Raw genomic sequence first — 11,996 nt, 5'->3', positions numbered from 1 at the left:
CAGGCTCCACCAGGACCAGCTTCCTCCACCCCCCAGGAGACCATGAAGGCCCACGTCTGAAATCCTCACTGAGCCCATCTCCCATCTCCCTGAACCATGGGTAGGACCCCTCTGGCCCCCAGCCCTGCCCTTGACCCGGCCCACCAAGCCCCCACCCAGATCCACACCACAAGGCACTCTTGCCCTTGGCCTGCTGCCAGGCTGGCCCCACTCCTTCTGGGCCTCCTGGAGCTTCAACCCCTGCCTCCGCGGTAGACCTTGGCCTTTAGCATGCTCAGTCTCCTCAGGGGCAGCCCCGGGAGCAGCCCAGAGCCATCTTCTTGGGTCAAAGCCCCCCACCCTACCTGCCCTCTTGCCAGGACTAGCTGTGTCCTGCAGCAGCCCAGCATGTGCCGGTGAGCTGGCCTTTTCCCAGGCCCAGTGCCCAAGGAGGAGCTGATTTCACAGGCTCGGAGGCTCCGGGAAGAGTCTGGGGACTCAGGAATATCTGCCCAGGTGTCTCCACTGCGTCTGCCAGGGCCTCCAGCTTTCCTAACCAGGACCCTGGCCTCTGGCCTTGGTTGGGTATTTCACCTTCTTCCATGTTTAGTCCCTTGGGCTCTGCTGTTCTCCTGCTGGAGATGAGAACATCCTGTGTGCAACCAGAGATGCCCTCTGGCTTTCACACCTGCCTGCTTCTCACCCTCAGCCCTTTCTCACTCAGCAAAACTGTGGGGGTCCCTAGTCAGCAGCTCCCTGGGCAGCTCTCTGAGCAAGGTGGTCTCTGGGGTCATGAAGGGGAGCTGGCTAGGACACGCCGGAAACTCAGCCACCTCTCCCCTTCAACTCAGCCGGCCCCCACCGGAAGTGCACAGAAGCCGGGAAGAGAGGCTGGAGCCCGACCTGAGGGCAGCACAGGAGGTGTCTCTGCAGCTGGTGTCCTGCCCCCCCTGCAGGCTGCACACGTCCTGGGCACTCTCCTTAGCCACAGACAGAACAGCCAGTGCCAGAGTCTGCTTCACCTCCCCTGAAGCACACTCATTCACCCACACCCGATGCAGCCCGACGTGCAGGGAGCATGGGCTGGGTGCACCTCCACCGGTGAGAAGGCTGAGCCCCCGTGGTCCTGGGAGCCTGGCTCTGAGGCCTCTCATTTTCCCCTGCCTCCCTAAGACTTTTCTGTCTCTCCGGCCATTGAAAGGCTTCGTTCCTTAAAGTCCTGTTACACTCTCCTTTCCCAGAATGCAGCGAGCCAAGACCGTACCACTGCATGTCAGCCTGGGTGGCAGAGCAAGACCCTATCTTAAAAAAAAAATTGATTGGACATGGTGGCTCACACCTGTAATCCCAGCACTTTGGGAGGCCAAGGTGGGTGGATCATTTGAGGTCAGGAGTTCAGGACCAGCCTGGCCAACATGGCAAAACCTTATCTCTCTACTAAAAATACAAAAATTAGCATGGCGTGCTAGTGCACGCCCATAATCCCAGCTACTGGAGAGGCTGAGGTGAGAGAATCGCTTGAACCCAAGAGATGGAGATTGCAGTGAGCCGAGATCACACCACTGCACTCCAGCCTGGGCAACAGAGGGAGACTCTGTCTCAAAAAGAAAGAAAAGAAAATCTTCTTTCCATGATGCGAATGTCAGGCCCTGTGGCCTCTTGCACTGGCCAGAAGGGCTGGGGTCACTGGCCCACCCTCAAGGGACAAGGAGGAGAGGTGAGGCTGTGGGCGCACCTGATTTTACCTCCTGGAATCCATGTTCTCTGGGCTTAGGGAGCATCTGGAGTTGACTCTTCCTCCATGGGACCCTCCCTTTCTCAGGAAAACTTCCTCTCCAAGGGGATCCCGCAGGGCTAAGAAACACCCTCTTCACCTCCCTCCTGCCCGGTCCTTCTGACCAGGCAAGAGAGTGCAGACCCTCCCCGACCTGGGAGGAGGGCCCATCACCCGCTCCCTGCCCCCTGCTCGCCAATCCCCCCGGGACTTCCCAGGCCGCTCCTTCCACCTGAAGGATCTAGGCTCACAGGTCACCTGTCAGGATGGGGCCTTACCCAGCAGGCACTGACCCAGTGACAATCACCCTACCTTTCTTACGTATTCGTTAGTTGATTTGTTTGCAATCCGCCCCACGCCTATTAGAATGGAAGCTGCAGGCAGCAGGAACCAGTGTGGCCAAGCTGGAGGGCAGCACAACGTGGACAGCAGGTTCATGGACAGAAGGCATGGAACAGGCCAGGCCCACAGGACAGCGGTCAGGAGGGCAGGCACCGAGAGGTGCAGACGGCCTGTCAGAACAGGGGTGCAGGCTGGTGGGGGCAGGAGCTGGAAGGGGAAGGTCACAGAGCCAGAAAGATAGGGTGTCCGCCACAGCCAATTCTTTGGAAGTTTTCCCGAAAATGGGAAGAGAGACAAGGTATGGTTCAAAGGAAAGCAGGGCCCGGGAGAGGCCTGTGTGCAGTGTGTCTGAAAAGGGAGGAGGCGGCAAAGATACTGGAGGGCAAGAGGGAGAGGAGGAAGGGACAGGCGAGGGGACAGAGGGAGGAGAGAGGAGACGGGGAAGGGGAGGAGGGACGGGGGAGGGAATGAGGGAAAGGGGGAGGGGAGGAGTGGGTGGAGGAGAGGAGACAGGAGAGAGGGGAGTAGGGGAAGGGGATGAAGGGGAGTGGGGAGGAGAGAGGGGAGTAGGAGTTGGGGGAAATGAGGGAAAAGTGGGAGGGGAGAGGGGACAAGTGGGAGGGGAGGGGAAGGGAAGGGAATGAGGGGGCAGGTGGGAGGGGAGGAGAGGACAGGAGGGAGGGAATGAGGGGCCAGGGGAAGGGAGGGGATTTGGCCCTGCAGCAGGTGGGATTCTGTTCAGCCCATTTCCTGGGCCACAGGGATTCATGAAGGGCACTGAATCAGGTCCCCGGGTGCACTGATGCTCGTAAATGCGGCGGTCGTTTTTTGTGTCATCACTGCTATCTCCAAGGCCCGGAGGAAGGACCAAGGGTGGGCCTGGCACGGGTGGGGGTCGTGTGCGGGGGCGGCGTCCAGGGCAGCGGCGCGGCTGGGCTGGTCCTGGCGCTGGGACCCGCAGCTCCGCCTCTGCCTGGGCAGAGACCCGGAACCCCCGCACCGCGCCAGCACCGGGCCGCTGCGGAGAGGGAAGGGTTACGGCGGGGATGGGGGTGGGGGGTTGGCGGGGGCGCGACTGGCTCGGGATTGGCTCGGCGCGCGCAGGACCCGGGGGCAGCTGCGGGCCCAGACTTCCCGGACGCCCTGGCGCCTCTGCTGCCCACGGCGGCCCCGGGGCCGCGCCCGCGGAGGGGGGGCCCCCATCTCCTGTCAGCCGCAGTGACTGCGGGTGCCTGACGGCGCCGCCAGCCCGGGTGGCCCCTCCTGCCCCCAGCGGGGTCTCCCGGGGCTGCTTCTGTGGTCCCGACCTGCCTGGTCCCTGGAGCTGGGGTGGGAGCCCTGCTTTGATCAATTGCTGGGGGTGGGGGGACTGGTCGACCTCACCCTGAGGGGCCTGGGACTCTTTGCGACACCTGGGGAGCTTGCCGTGGCGTCTGGAGGGGTCCTGGTTGAGCAGCTAGGGGGGTGTCTGGTAACCAGCCAGGCCCCTCAGGCTCCCTCCCGGGCCGAGGAACCTGGCAGGCCCTGAACAGACAGCCAGGGATGGGCTCATCCGCTGGGCGCCCTGTGCCTGCCCTCAGCCTCCCCACTGAGGCCGGGGACTTTAGAGGTGGGCATGCCTGCCAGGCTGCCAGGCCCTCAGTCCTGTGGGCAGCTGGGCAGGCCACAGTGTGGTAGAGGTTCCAGAAAGCCCAGCCCTGCCACTGCACATGTGCCTGGTCAGCAGATAAAGTCTTCCTCCTTGTGGGCAGTGTAGCTGCACCTGCAGTGAGGCCAGCACTGTTGAAAAGATGTCAATTCACAGAGCTTGACTGTGACCCAAAGGTGAGGTTAGGACTCCGGGAAAGGATGGTGGCGGTGTTCAGCGGAAACTCTCCTTTTCTTCTATCTGGACACAGGAGCCGCACACCTGCTTGTCCCCATCCTCCTACAGCATAGGGCCCCTGGGACCTCAGCCCTGAGCAGGATTTGGGGGATGGCCACGTCTCCCTGCGTGGGCTCTGCCTCATGGTCCTCACAAGGCCCGGGACATGGATGAGACCAGGCCTGTGACCTCTGCCTCCCTGCCCCACTCTGGCTGTGCCAGCCTCCCTGACAGGGGCTCCTCCCTCCACGTGCCCCTCCTGGGCCACCATCCTGTTAGAAACAGGCAGGAGTCTCCTTCCAGCCTCCCTCTGGGGTGGGCAGACAGCACGGCGATCACCTGCCCCCACTCGCTCATCTATCACCCTGAACTGTGTTCACGATGAAATTACTCATCCTAGGCCGGTGATAAATGGCACCAGTCTAGAGCCAGCACGCGGCATGGGGTGGGGCTCCCCGCTCAGGGTTCCCAGGCTTGGGCCAGAGAAACCTGGTGAGCTGTGCCTTTGTGCTCACGCACAGCCTGCTAAGGGCAAGTCAGTGGATTTGTATGTGTCTGATGTGTGCCCTCGGTAAAAGCACGCGTGTGCACGATTCTGTGTGCTTGTGCTCAGGGGGCCTGGGGGCTGAGGGAGACCATCTGGGACGTGGGGTCCGGATGTGGTGGCCCAGGTGGGCGCTAGGCAGGTGGCAGAGTGGAGAAGGTGTGTTGCCAGGAGGAATGAGAAGAGTGGGGGAGCCACAGAGGGATGCAGGGAAGATGGGGTATCTGGGAGCTCAGCCTGGTGCAGAGGGAGGGAAGCAGGCAGCTCCTGGGGGCACATGTGGGGCAGACTCTCTAGATTAAATGCTGGATTTGTATAGTGTGTAGATTTTCAGTAATAAAAATCATCAAAAACAATCGTGTTTGCAATTTATTGGGCAACCACTATCTGCTGGTCAACATCTAGAATGTATCAATTGTACAAGCCAAGTATTTTATCCCCATTTTTCCAGAGGATGAAACCGAGAATAAGGAGCTTTACATTGTCAGTGACCGAACACGTAGTACACCCATGGGCGTGCGTCCGCAGGACAAAGCAGCCTTTGGCAGCCCTGGACCTTAAGATGTCCAGAGATCAGCAGCTCTCAGCTCAGGCCCAGGCAGCTGGACAGCACCCAGCGCCTCCTCCAGGTGCTCCTGGATCCCTTGCTTGCTTTCACTTTCAGCCCGGGAATCTCTGTGAAGTCCTAGCTGATAACTAAGGGGTTAATGAATAGTCAAAGTGATGAGCTCCGGAGGAGCCGTGGCCCAGAGCAGCTGTGGGCTCCTTTGATTAAACCACCGAGGTCCAGAGGATCAGGCCTCAAACCTCCTCCACCACCTGCCAGCTGGCACCTGTGCAGGAGGTGGAACCAGCACCCACCTCACAGTGGCTACAGGGTCATCTGAGATGTTGACTGTAAAGTGCTGAGCCATTGGGACACTTTTTCCAAGACCTCCTGAGTGCCGGCTGGCCCCTGGAGCAGAGACGAGACCCCTGTGGGGCCTACAGTCCAGTTATGAAGACAGGGTTCCTGTGTCAGCCAGCACGCCCAGTTCTGGAAATGCCAGGATGTGGGTTCAAAAGCTCAAGGACAATGGACTCATTCTGACTGGAGGGATCCAGGGAGGCTTCATGGAGGAAGTGGCATTTGAAATTGGCACCAAGGATGAAAAGAATTAGACAGAGGGGACTGGTGTCTACGTGAAGGAAGGCCAAAGCGCAAAGGCTGCTCTGGGGTGAGGGCAGTCGCCCCTTCCTGAACAGCGCGGCTCGGGAGGCTTTGGCAGAAGGTGGGTCTGCACACCCCAGGCGCAAGCTTCCTTTTCTCCACTCCACACCAGGAAGAAGGGCTGTGTGAACTGCTCACCACTGTCTTCCTGGGTCTGCAGCTCTGCGCCTGGCACAGAGATAGGCTCAGTGACGGTTGAAGGAATCGGAGAAATAATGAAATGTGTGTTCATCCTGCAGACGGTGGAGACTCAGCTTAATGGTTAATGTCAGCAAATGACAGATCCAACACCCCTGCTTGGGGCAGTGTGGAGGCGACAGAGGAACTGCAGGAGCCTAAAGGAGATGGCGCAGGCCTGGCTCAGGAGAGCTGCCCTTTCAGACAGCGAAGGGTGCAGGAGGCGATGCCCCAGGCAGAGGCTTGCGGGTGTCTGGCACCAAACTTCCCAAAGCAGCTGCCTCTGTGGAATGTGCCTGGCAGGGAGGGGGCCACGCTGTGAGTGACTCTACACTCTGGCTCCCCGGGGTGGCCGGAGGCAGTGTCTCCCGCCCGTGTGGGCCTCCAGCTTGGGGTCCCCAGAGCTCTGCCCTGCTGCTGGCTGCACTGAGAGAGGTGGCCTTTGGAACGGGCCCTGTCCCCGGGGAGCCTCTGGTAAAGAGATTCACCTGCCCCCTCAAAACACGCCCATTGGAGCCTCTGGGTGCAGGCTGCCCCTCAAACAGAGAAAACCACCCCTTGTTTAAGACCCAAACCCAAGGAGACGGCCCCTCACGTCCCCTTCTATCTCCTTCTGTCCAGGGCCCCCTGCCTGCTCTGGTCCACCCCGTCCTGATCTCCTCTGCCTGCTCATCTGCGGGCTGTGAGCCAAGGCCTGGGCCTGCCTGTGGGTCAGGGATCCTGGGGCCTGCTTGAGACCATGTACCATATGCTCCTTCAACCAGAAGGCGCTGGAGACCACCCCCCACCCCGAGCCCGCCCTGGAGACACCCCCCACCCCGAGCCCACCCTTAGACCACCCCCCACCCCGAGCCCGCCCCGGAGACACCCCCACCCCGAGCCCGCCCTTAGACCACCCCCCACCCTGACAGTGGCAGTGCCGGGCAGTGTCAGGCTGAGACCGGGCCACTTGCTCCAACGTCCACTCCAAGCAAGCCAAAGCCAGGTGCTGCCAGCCTGCCACACATTGCCAGACGGGTCTCCTGGTGTGGCACACGTGTTATGACCGCGGCTGCTGCCCCCAGCCCAGAGTGCACTTCCGGGTAACAAATCCAGCATCCTGAGGCTTCACTGCTCTCCTGCGGGTTTTCCAAGGTTAAATTTCCTTCACAATGACAGCCTCCTGTCACCTGGGCCGTGGTGACGAAGCCTTCGGAGAGGAAAGGACCCATCCAGGGCATTCACAGTGGGAGTGCCGTCCACCCTCCACCCCTGTCCTGGCCCCTGCAGTGGGGCCACCACCCTGGGTAACAGGGGATGCCTGAGGTCCTGGAGGAAGAAACAGGTGACCCACCTTCAGTGCACAGGGAGCAGCAGGCCCCTGATAGCAGCCCCCGCACTCCCCCCCGGCTGAAGTTCAGGCTGTCTCATCCCTTGCCAGGAGCTCAGGGCTGAGCTAGGTTGGCAGGGGATGGGTTGAGGGTCTGTTGTCCAGCAAGTTGCCCGGGCCCCACCCAGGCCCCTTAGAAAACACCTGTGAGAGCCCCGCAGGGCACTGTTGTGAGCACACCAGTGGGGACAGACGTCCAGGCAGGAGGGAGCAGCCAGACCCCCCAACCAGGGTCACCAGTGGGGACAGACGTCCAGGCAGGAGGGAGCAGCCAGACCCCCCCACCAGGGTCACCAGGTGAGCAAGGCTGGGGAACAATGGAGGCAGAGCCCTGCGAATGCCCTGCTCACCGCCCCGCTCACTGCCCCGAGTGTCCGGGCTGTGGTGCAGGCATGGCGACCCAGGTGTGTTCAGGCTTCTCCTTCAGGGGAGGAGACCAAGCTGGGAGTCTGGGGAGGCTGAGGTGTGAGGTGAGAGCAGGTGAGAGTGAGCCCCAGTGAGCATTTTCACATGAAAGGAAACTAGAGGGCCGGGTGCAGTGGCTCACGCCTGTAATCCCGGCACTGTGGGAGGCCGAGGCAGGAGAATCACCTGAGGTCGGGAGTTCAAGACCAGCCTGACCAACATGGAGAAACCCCATCTCTACTAAAAAAAATACAAAATTAGCCCGGCGTGGTGGTGCATGCCTGTAATTCCAGCTACTCGGGAGGCTGAGGCAGGAGAATCACTTGAACCCGGGAGGCAGAGGTTATGGTGAGCCAAGATCGCGCCATTGCACCACAGCCTGGGCAACAAGAGCAAAACTCTGCCTAAAAAAAAAAAAGAAGAAGAACAAGAAAAAAAGAAACGACAAAAGGCGAAGAAAGAACCACCCGAGATCACCAGAGGGAACCATGGCTGGAGCCCACCAGGACCGTGGAAGGTCCACCAGCGGCGGGGGCACCTCAGCCCCTGGGCAGAGCAGCAAGCAGGGCCGTGCCCTGGTAAAGGAGGGCACAGTCAGCCCCAGACTAAATGCTGCCTTGGTCCTCCTAGCAGGGCTTAAAAGCAAGACCCCAAAGGACCAAACAGCTTCCAAGTAACTTCCTGGAGTCCTGAGCAAAGTGAGTATTTCCAAAAATAGTCAGCACCCAACAAAATTCACAATCCCTGTTCAAAAATCACCCATTCGGAAATCACCAGGTGTGCAAGGAAGCAGGAAAATGCAGCCGAGAATAGAAGGAGGACCAAACAATGGAGCCGACTCGGAAGTGACAGACGACCGGCAAGTCCGCAGGCCACTGAGGCACCTGCCACCGAGGCACCTGCCCCACTGCGCCCAGTGCTCCCGAAGCCGGAGGGCAGTTGGGACACAGGTGGGGACCTTCTGAGCAAAAACACATGCAGCCAAGCTGGGGTCACCCGTGGGAAGAGGGCGAAACACTTGCACGTGGGTAGAGCAGTCTCTGCAAGGGGCTTTGTGGGCTCCAGGACCAGATGCCGTGAGGACCTCACCAGCGGCGGGGCGGCTGTCTCTGCCCCACCTCACATGCTCAGTGCATGTTCATTTCATCTTGTTTCATTCTCATTGCCATTTTACAGGTTGAGGTTCAGAGAAGTCAGAAGGCTTCCCAAGGCTGCACAGCCAGAAATGGGCACAGCGTCCTGGGGTGAGGCCTCACGCCCTCTGTGTCACCTACCCTCCAGGTCCCACCATCCTCACGAATTCAAGGCAAGGTTCTGGGACCCCAGCCCTCCAGAAAGGGGAAGTTGAGCCCAGGAGGCACATCAGAGAGTTCGGGCCCATGAGTTTACCCTGCACTCACGCCCCGACTCGTCCTGCATCCTCTGTCGGGATGTCTGGATTCCAGAGTCCCCACCCCAATTTTCCAACCTTGCCTCAGCCTCGGCTTCTCCCTTTTGGGGTGGGACAGGGAACCCCCACAGCAGGCGTGTGAGGGCGGGAGAGGGCGGGAGAGGGCGGGAGAGGGCGGGAGGTGCCCTACACCTGCCCGCCAGACCAGGGCCCCAGGGCTGGACACAGGGAGACAGCGCGAGCGCTGGTCCTGCCCCCACTCCCTCATCTGGGCAGGTGCTCCCAGGTACAGGTGCCAAGTCCCACCCAGAGGGGCCCTGCCACACCGGGAGGACTGACAAACCCAGACACAACCGACTCTTCCCCTCGTCAGGGTCTGGGCAAGGGGCCCTGTGGGCTGCTGCTGTGAGTGTCCGTGCGGTGGCCAGGTGTGTGAGGTTGCTTTCCAACCGGGAGTGATTTGGCTTTGGTTACCCGGCGGGTCTGAGGACAAGCACTAAAGCCCCACCTTTTTCCGGCTTCCAGCAAGTTGCTGCTTCCGCAGCAGCCTCCAGGCCTGACCAGGCTCGGGGGCTCCCACACCTGGGGGCCAGGGTGGGGGTGACAAAGGGCCCCAGGCGACGGCTGAGAGCCTGCCCTGGCGGGCAGCAGAACAGCCACCAGCTCCCACCAGGCCCTGGCAGCATGAGTGATGGCAGGCCCAGCGATAAGAAACTAATAATTTATGCTTCCAGCTCCCGGGGCCGGCACCGAGGGAAGGCTGGGCCACAGCCTCCCCCGCACTGAGCGGCCACAGTCCTTTATTGCACAAATTATTAACGACCAGAGAATGAATGACTCTGTAATCAGATCAGGCTGCCAGCACTTTTCATTGCGTTTATTTGTATAAATTCTGAAGTCAGGGTCTGCCCTAAGCTCAGCCTCGTGCTGGCTGGGCGCCCAGGCCCCCACCCAGACAGAGCACTGGTCCCTCGCCCTGCCCACGGGTTCCAGAGGACAGAGGGCTCAGGAAGGGGTGCAGTGAACTGCTCTGAGCCGGAAGCCGAGTTCATGGGCACCAAAGCAGCCCTGGGCCAGGGTCAGAGCTCTGTCCTTGAACCTGCCTCAGGGCAGGCTCCCAACTGTCCTCAGAATCAGGGGCGCCCAGGGTTTGGCAGCTGAAGGGAGGTGGGTCTGAGACCAGGAGAAGGCTCCCCAGCCCTGAGGGAACCCTCATCACCCCTCTGCTCTCCTCCATCCAGGAGCCATCCCAGGGTTGCCCCAGGCCAGCTGGCTCTCCTGCCTCCATCCCGTGGCCTTCCCTGGAGCCCCAGGCTGGTCTCCCACCTGCCCCCTCCTTTTCTGGTCTTGCCTGGGCCGGGCCCAGGGGCTCTGGCTGTGGGTTTTCTGTGCAGCGCCTCAAGTGAGCCTGGCGCTGGTCCTCTCCTGAGCCCCCATTTAATCTCATTGACCTCTCGTTACGCTACAGCGCATAAATTCAGATTTGGAGATCTTATGTTCCATCATAAATTGGGCTGGCAGACTTCCGATCAACAAGATAAAGCTGTCTTCTGCGAGGTGGGTGTTTTATTAGTCCCAGTCCCAGTGCCGCAGGTGGGGGCTGGGGAGTGCACGAGGGAGGGGCCTCTGCTGGGGAGCCTTCCTGCCTGGGCGAGGGGCTGAGTCCCTCCTGCCGCCCAGGCTGGGCCCCAGGTACCTGGCGAAGAAAGGGACCCGGGCATTGCCGCCTTCCCCTGCACCTTGGGCTCAAGCCTGGCCGCTGCCCTTGGGCTCTTCATAAGATCTCAGCCAATCCCTGCCGCCCAGCCTCGCCCACCCGCTTCTGGGGCCACCCCCGGGGTCATGCAGGGCTGTGCAGCATGGGGGTCCTGTTCTCATTCAGCCACCTGCAGGGTCACCCCAGTGTGATCCCTCAGCAGCCACACAGAAGACAGATGGTCCATAGGAGACTCAGAAACAGAGAAGCCTCACGCCAGGTCCACAGAGGCACCCACGCCCGCCAAAAGGGTGCCACGCACTCACCCTGCCCTCTGGGGAACACACTGGGAGTCCAGGACATCACCTTGGATGGGGTGAGGCTCCATCTGTGACCTCAGAAAGTCAGTCTGGAGCTGGACTTGACATGGGAAACAGTAAAACACCTGAGCTTGCCGCCCTGAAAATCCCTGATGTGACACAGAAATCAGTGTGGACAGAGCGCCTGCTGCCCCCAGTGACCCTGCCAGTGGGCTCTCAACCCACCTACCCCTTCTGCAGCAGCTGGTCACAGCTGTGGTCCTGCTGGGGCACATGGGGATGAGATCCTAAAATACACAGCAACTGCACAGTGGAACCCTGCATATCCCATTTGGGTACAAGGAAACCCAGCGCAGCTCACGTGTGGGTATCCTCCGCTCTGTTAGCGTCCTGGCCCTCATACAGCACCCAGGCCTCGGGGCAAGGCCGTGTGCACACACCGTGGGATCTGAGTGTGCACTGGGGCCTGTGCCTGGGCTGCTGCTCCCCAGCCATTGGTGTCAGGATCTCCAGGACCCCCATGAGTGGTCAGTGGAGCAGAGATGGCACAGATGCCAGCGACCTGGGTCACTCTCTACCTGGGATGTGGGACCCCAGAGGCCACACCGTGGGTTTGCATCTGCCTCTTCACGCAGGAGCAGCTGCCACCCCTGCCTGCCCCATGAGGCTCTGTCCCAGGGGACCTCTGTGGCATCCCGTGCTGCAGGCAGGGCCTTCGGACGGATGCTACGCCACCGTCCGTGCCTCTGAGGCTGGCCTCCCTTTGCACTGGGCAACGTCTGCTGAAGATAAGGACGTTCTTCACTGGGCCAGGCCTGGAGTTCTCCCAGGTCGTGAGCTCTTCTCCCTCTGATGAAGAGGATACCTGTGGTCCAACTCCTACAAAGCACCGGGGACAAGAAGGCAGGCAGAGTCCCACCTGGGCA

The 11,996-nt window shown here is 60.8% G+C and overlaps 1 long non-coding RNA gene across 2 annotated transcripts; it reads right to left on the bottom strand.

The window, feature by feature from the left end:
- Positions 1-9,899: 9,899 nt before the first annotated feature.
- Positions 9,900-11,439, bottom strand: LOC106999150 (uncharacterized). Of its 2 annotated transcripts, XR_013410329.1 has the most exons (3): positions 11,300-11,439; positions 11,077-11,170; positions 9,900-10,750 (listed from the first exon to the last, which is right to left on the bottom strand). It is a non-coding gene; the product is annotated as an uncharacterized LOC106999150 (long non-coding RNA). The 2 variants fall into 2 exon arrangements; XR_003725724.2 differs by lacking the exon at positions 11,300-11,439 and having other exon boundaries at positions 11,077-11,212.
- Positions 11,440-11,996: the final 557 nt, after the last annotated feature.

The sequence above is a fragment of the Macaca mulatta genome, chromosome 1, assembly GCF_049350105.2.
Source record: "Macaca mulatta isolate MMU2019108-1 chromosome 1, T2T-MMU8v2.0, whole genome shotgun sequence".
NCBI classification, from domain to species: Eukaryota; Metazoa; Chordata; class Mammalia; order Primates; family Cercopithecidae; genus Macaca; species Macaca mulatta.
The sequence above is the reverse complement of the archived record's forward strand: the minus strand, read 5'-3'. Positions and strand labels throughout refer to the sequence as shown.